This window comes from Priapulus caudatus, unplaced genomic scaffold (assembly GCF_000485595.1).
Source record: "Priapulus caudatus unplaced genomic scaffold, Priapulus_caudatus-5.0.1 Scaffold132, whole genome shotgun sequence".
NCBI lineage: Eukaryota > Metazoa > Priapulida > Priapulimorpha > Priapulimorphida > Priapulidae > Priapulus > Priapulus caudatus.
The window spans coordinates 42,808-50,464 of record NW_014577193.1 but is presented as its reverse complement, the minus strand read 5'-3'; the positions used below and the strand labels follow the sequence as shown (position 1 = coordinate 50,464).

The window sequence follows — 7,657 nt, the reverse complement described above, 5'->3', positions numbered from 1 at the left end:
CTGGCATTTAGGTGTTATATTGCATTTTCAGTCTATTATTGCTCTCTGTTTGGCATGCCATGGCATTCTGTATTATATTGCGACTACGTACAATTTTCTGCTGACGGTACGTCTAAAACAACCTATTAATGAGTGTTAGCGAAGGCAAACAACGTGGCCAAATGTATGTCGATGTATACCCATGATACGATCCTTATGTAAGTTTGTTAACTGTCGGAGTGTTTTGGCCAGGAATGATCTAGCAGCGCCATCGTACGCAGAAATATGTTCACTACTGGCAATGAGAAGGTAAGGAATATTTGTCATCGAAGTGAAATAAATGAGTCACTGTGTTGCGGGTTCTGAACTTCTGGTTATTTATAACGTCTACGCACGCACACGGGGGCGCGCACACGCACGCACACACACCCACACACACGCACACGCACACGTACACACACACACGTACACGTACACACACTCATTGCTAGACCGAATACCACGTTGTGTATCAGTCGCCATGACAACCGACGGAAGGAGCCTAAGAAGAATACTGATGCTGATGATGGTGGATGCGGTGTCCAGCCTTCTCCTCGACCACACTGACAACGAAGAAGACATCCTGTGATGTGCTACTGCAGAGCAAACTGCTAACAAGGTAGGACGCGCGTATTAGCCAATACATTATCATGTATCGATTAGCTCATAACTATTATATAATAAGTGTGAGTGTGAGTGTGCGTGTGAGTGTGAGTGTGCGTGTGAGTGTGCGTGTGCGTGTGAGTGTGAGTGTGCGTGTGAGTGTGCGTGTGAGTGTGAGTGTGAGTGTGCGTGTGAGTGTGCGTGTGAGTGTGAGTGTGAGTATGCGTACCTGCGCGCATGTGCGTGCATGTGAATGTTTGGTATGCATGCATGTGCGCGCGCGTGTGTGCGTATGTATAGACGGGCGTGCGTGCGTATGCTTGTGTGATGCGCGTGTGCGTGTGAGTGCTTGCGTGTGTGCGTAGGTATGGACGTGCGTGCGCGAACGAGCGTGTGTGTTTGTGTGTGCGTGTGCGGGTGTTCGCGCGTGTGTATGTGGACGCACACATAATCGTCCGTAAGACAATAACAGATATTAACAGATATAACAGCAGGTTATATTTATCTTCACTAGCCAGCTCTATCCGCGAAGCCCTTTTCTACTCAACAGCATGCAGTGGATCTAAACTCTTGCAGGACGAACCACAGTTGCTGAGCGAATAGAAAGGCTATAGGCATAACGCGGAATCCAAAACGTAATGCTACGAGAAAAGTGAATATTATAGATCGGATTTTATTATGCACACGTGCTGGCAGCTCGCCCGGCTCCACTTCGATCTTATGAAAACGGCTGAAGAAAATTATCTTAGCAGTCAACGGCGACCGACGTCCGGGGCCCAATTCCCTATGATGATTGTATTTCATACAGCAGCGACGGTGATGGCATATTTCCCCGCTAAGCGATGTGTGTTCCCCCTATTTATGAAAACCTTGCCAATCAAACTTATTGGCTGGGTAGCACATTAAAACCATAGAACCCCCTATTCTATCCTATATAAAAGTTCTACATCTATTTATATAGGATGGGTAGCAGAGCGAGCATGTATGAATAAACATAGGGCGATACACGCACATGGCAAGCACGCGACACTAGCGCCGACCAACGGCAAGGGAATAAACGTTTTGCGTGAATGTTCGCGTGAATGTATTTAAAAAAACAAAATGAATGTGAGGGCGTGTAAAAATATAAGGCTTATAAATAGATAGAATTATAACAAGATAGCATATTGCAATCCTAATGGTTGTTTCTAATTTTCCAGAAAATTTTCTGGTCAATGTTTTCGTGCCAAAGACCAAATCATATCTGATGAGATCTGCTTGAGACTGCCTTGCCCAACCAGAGGAAGACGGCCACTGAACTACATTGACTGCATTGCAAGGGATAACCAGCATGACATAGCGAACATGCAAACACTGATGATGGACAAATATTCATGGCATGGCAAATGTTGTGAACTCTATCTCGGATGTGTCCGTTGAGTATAGTAGTGGTATATAGTAGTAACTTTCCCGCATTTTTATTAGATTGCTGTTATATGCACTGTTTAGACCAGCCCCGGCAAATCAGGTATAATTCAGCTAGCAAGTAAAAAGCACAAATAAACACGCTAATGTTGGATTCCTCCATCAGAGATGAGTAAAACAAAAGACTCACGATTTTCTCTATCGCAAGTTCCGCATTAATCTATGCTGATATCGCTGCTCTTTTGTTTTACAATAGTTACACGAGTTAGAAACCTAGTAAGCGGATGTCACCGCAGAGCAGAAAAAAATTAAATAACCATGACAATTATTCAGAGCAGCGTCTCTCGAATGCTGTACGGTGTTGCTCTAGTATCTAAAGTTACCTGCCTAGAGAGGTCGCTGCAATCGCAGGTTCGATGCTAAGTGGACGATACAGCAGAAAGCAAGGTGGCTGATTAACCATGGCCAGCAATAACCAATTATTATAAATTCATATACAATTATTACAATACAATTATTATGGTACGATGTTAGCTAATAAATCTAGACATAGAACTTGTCTAGAGAGATATACCGGACGCTACAACTACAGGTAGGTCTATAACATGCAGAAAATGCATGATTGCAGTGGTACAGTTTCTAACAATTTTTCTGCATACCTACTTACATGTTAGATTTACGGGTTTGATCGATATATTTGTTCGGTACAATATTTAAAATTCTGTAGTAGCAAATTTTCTTCACTTCGTCGATGCCAGTCGACAACTCCTGCTCGGGTTCGTTCGACAATCTTCGTTCGATTTCGGTCATTATGACTTCCTTCTTGTTCTCCATCGCGCAGACCACGAAGGGGAAGTCAAACTTGTGTTTGTACGCATCGTTGGCGGTGCGCAGGCGTTGTCGCTCTTTGGATGTGAGAGTCAGCAGTCCCGCACTTTGCTGTTCGTGAATAGCTTCCTTATTCAAATCTCTTGCCTCGGCCAGCGATCCCACAAGATCAGAAACGCATCGCAGCACTCTCCTCTTATCTGAGAAATAAATTATGGGGCTTTATATATACATATACACACACACACACACACACACACACACACACACACACACACACACACACACACACACACATATAAATAAATAAATATATATATTATATATATATATATGCATGCATACATGAATATATATCAGGAGTAAATAATTCTCATATATATATATATCATATATATATATATATATTAATACATACTTGCGCGCGTTGGGCTGGCTGTTTAAATATTTCACCAACTATGCCTACATAAATTAATGCATACTTACGTACATTAGGCTGACTGTCTAAAAATCTCACAATAACTATACCTGTATAAATTAGTACTTACCTACATTGGGCTGACTGTCTACGTATCTCATAAGTAAGTATTATCTCACTGTTACAAGACTCACGAAGTCCTATGTCTATATAGATTGGTACATACTTACGTGGATCGGGCTGACCGTCTAAGAACTGGCAGAAGGCAGCGTGTAGGTGTGCTGCGCTTCTGTAAGGCCTGTTCTCGTATATAGCAGCTGTTATGTACGCACCGCGTTCTACACACTCTACACAGTTCCCGAACACGCGAATAAACTCTTTGTAGTCCATCGCATTCACATCGGAGATTGATCGCTGTCCGTCCGCCATGTTTAGCGTATAATTGCACACTTGCCAATGTTTAAATTCTTGCTAAACAATGTTTAGCGCGGTCCGAAGCACACGTTGGACTAGCCGGACCAGGGTTCAAGGATAGAGATAATGTCCAGGACGGTGATAGTGTAGTGGCCCTAGGGATGGCCACACTGGACTTTCACACGTGCTGTGGTTAGCACGTGTAGTTTATTTGTGTCGGGATCATTTTCCGCTCCTACCGTGAAGGCAGGACGGTGATGCAGTAGCAAGAAAACCCCAGAGTGAAATGAACGCAAGTCTTTATATCGTCTTTATACAACGGATGGTTTTATTTATCTTATACGAATAACATGAATAACGTTGCCCGCACGTATCTCAAATATAGCGTATATATATATATATATATATTACTCGTATCGCGTTTACGTTACCTCGTTAGGTTATTACGTTTAACTTAACTCTTAGCTATTCTACGGGTTAATATTGTAGCCCCCGGCGCCGCTCCTCGTCTGTCTCTCCCCGTCGTGTGCTCCGCGGCTCGGCGCGAGTTCGTGGTTAGGCCGTGTGTCTCCCTGTCCGGGGTAGGCTATAGCTCCGCCCTCCTCCCTTAGTATAAGATATACCTTCTCGGGCGTCGTCCTGCTCGTGGGTGGCTTTCCTTCCGACGGTGTGTGTACGCTCCCTCGAGCGTCCGTTCGTTCGTTCGTTCGTTCGTCCGTTCGTTCGTTCGTTCGCTCGTTTGCTCGTTCGTTTGTTCCTTCGTTCGTTCGTTCGCTCGCTCGTTCGTTCGTTCGTTCGTTCGTTCGTTCGCTCGTTCGTTCGTTCGTTCGTTCGTTCGCTCGTTCGTTCGTTCGTTCGTTCGTTCGTTCGTGGCCGTCCGAAGACCGACTGATTTTACCGTTAGATTTTGGCTGCTTATATAGGACCCTGCGGTGACGTAGGATCCTGGCAGTGCCTCTCTCTTACGTGCCTCAGGTACCTGATCGTTGTCACCACCTCGCTTAACACGTGCACGGGTGATGCAACTCCCTTGGTCCAATATATGTCCGAGCGTCGCACCCCCCCTGTCCGCCACGTGCTCGGCCGGTGCAACTCCCTCGCCTCGCGCGTGTACATGGTGGCGCAACTCCCTTACCTCCCACATCGGGTAGCTATGGTACTCCCTCCCCCGCGCTTGTCTGTGTCGTTGGGGAAAACTTTGTACCTGTTGCTAGGGGAACTTTCTATCTCTGTTGCTATTGAACTAGTCTCTGGACAGTCTGCAGCCCGGATCCGCGCGAAGCGCGCTTCGCGCCACCTGGTGGCGCCTTTTGAACGAATTCGCTGCTCTGTCAATATCACTTTAACGGTTCTGTCACATCGGCCTCTGATCGGTCAATTGAGCAGTTCTGGCGCTTCCAGAAGCCTTTCGACTATGCACATGGCGCCGTTCAAATTTCGTAGCGTTGATGTGTAAATAATTAATTAAGTATCTGGTGACAAATACATGTGGGTATAGACGATTTTTTATACAGCAAGTACAGTTGTATGCAGTAAAATCCTAGAGGCTATACTGTCCCTTTAAGTTAAGGGGGAAATATTCCCCCTCTGTTGACACATCTTGACCTTTGACCCTTGACCACCACATTGGTCATCCCGAGTCCTTTTTATGATCCCCCCTTCTTGACTACGCCAGGTGAGCTAAAAACCGAAAAAAAAGCAATCCGTAACAAAAAGCGACACCCCTGTTACCCACGTCCATGGCTGTGCACATCGTGGCTCGTGCTTGCTGGCTGGGGCAGCATTGATTGAAGTAAGGGGGGGGGCAAATGCACTGATTGTTAGTCACGTGGGCATGCTTATTGCTGTATATGTAGGAGTGGGCACCGCTGGTATGAGGGAGCAACAGCAAAACCTTCCCGGAATCGCAGAAAAAGCTGCAATCGGGAATGCCACAAGAGTGTGCCGGCACGCAAAAAGAAACGTTGCTGTGAAATTCATTACGATTTTCCATGTATATAGTCAGAAGCACGTGGTGATCTATTTATTTTTAGATTGACAATATTTTGACAACGGCGGGTATATACAGGAACATTTTCACAACGGCGTTGTTAAATTTGACAACGGCGGTGCGCCGCAGTGCCTCCTATGCAGAAGAAACCCTGCATTAATGGTCCGGTGTCCGTTGTATATGGCGGTGGCTGGTTCTGTCAGTAAATAGTGCTGGCAATTCCTGACAGCAGCTAGGGTCTTGTTTACTGTTGTCGTAAAATAATATTTCTTCACTGCACATGTAAATACTCTCGTACTACTACGTCTCGTTACATGTAATAAGGTCAGGAGTGTATTTGATACACTCCTGATAAGGTATAACGATCGCAAATAGATTCGTAATCGGTGAGAATTACTGCTTTTCTTATAACACATCTTTGCTCCACTATGCTGTTTTCTTTATTATATTATATTATATATATATATATATATATATATGTTATTATGACCATTAATGACATTAAAGTTGGGAACACTCCTAATGGAGTATCACCCGGGTGTTGAATGAATGAATGAATCAACAGGAATACAATGTTACTACTGATAATTTGTACCACACTGATTATATTGTACGCTGTGGCTATATGCCCGGCAGCCGGCACCCTAACCCTAAACCTAACCTCCTGTTTACTTGAGAAATCACCGAAAATTAAAAACTGCCGGGCATTTAGACGTTTTAGTCTGTATCTCCGGATTGCTTGTGTATACGAGGAAACGATTTCGCACGATGCTAGGCGAATGTACTGTGTACGATTTGAGCTCAAGTTGGATGAGTTACGCGTAGTAAATCGTAGATATTTTAAGGCTAGTAAATGACGAATTTCCCTTGTTTATTGATGTCACACTCCTTCCCTATAATCTACTCCTGATCTGGATATATCTGGATATATCTGGAATATACTGGCTGGATTAAATCAGGAATCCTGTTTATCAATGATCTAATAGAGGAAAATGGTCAATTTTATGAGTATGATCAACTGAAAATGAAATATAATATGGAAACAAGCTACTTAAATTACTTGGGAGTAATAAAAAGTATTAAAACATTTGCTAGAAAAAAAGGAATTATTTTAACAAATTTAAATAAACTGGTTCAACCTATAATACCCACTCAGTTAGCATGGGTCTTAAAGAACAAAAAGGGATGCAAATCTTTTTATAACATATTGATAGCCTCAAAACTAGGTGCAGAAAAATACAGATGGATGACAAAATGGGAGCGAGATTTAAGTGAAAACTTTTCAGCCAGTGAATGGAAAATAATACAAATGGTTCCCTTTAAAAGTACTATAGACTCCAAATATAGATGGTTCCAATACCGTTTAAATCATAGAATTTTAGCTACAAACACCTTTCTACACCAAATAAAAATAACTGATTCTGACAAATGTACTTTCTGTCAACAAGAAAAAGAATCTTTATTACATCTCTTTCATGACTGTACAATAGTAACCAATATTTGGCAACAAATCCAATCATGGATCATTGATAATACAGGTATTAGAATAAACCTAACAAAAAAGAAATGTATATTCGGCAGCTTGGAGAAAAACCAAGAAATAATAAATTTTTTAATTATAGTTATAAAATTTCATATCTATAGATGCAGGTGTCGAAACACTATACCATTTTTGCTAGATATGAAAAGAGAAATAGAATTTATATATAATGTTGAAAAAAATATTGCATTCCAAAATCTCACACTTGAAAAATTTAATAATAGATTGTACTGTAATATCAACATCAAAGGTCAAGCTTTGTGACCCAAAAGTATAAAACCAGGTGCCCTCCCCCATCTTGTTTCTACTCTTCTCTTTCTTTCTTTCTGTATTCTAAATACGTTCAGTCAATAGCAATCTCCTTAAATTTTTAGGCTGATCTCTCTCTCTCTCTCTCTCTTTCTCTCTCTCTCTCTTTCTCTCTCTCTCTCTTTCTCTCTCT

General features: G+C 42.6%; 1 long non-coding RNA gene across 1 annotated transcript in view; it reads left to right on the top strand.

Annotated features, from left to right (window-relative positions):
• The window catches only part of LOC106805898, a 10,782-nt gene continuing 3,125 nt past the window's right edge, over positions 1 to 7,657 (top strand). The window contains exons 1-2 of the long non-coding RNA XR_001393479.1: positions 1 to 288; positions 495 to 637. This is a non-coding gene — a long non-coding RNA (uncharacterized LOC106805898). The remainder of the gene's footprint in view (positions 289 to 494; positions 638 to 7,657) is intronic.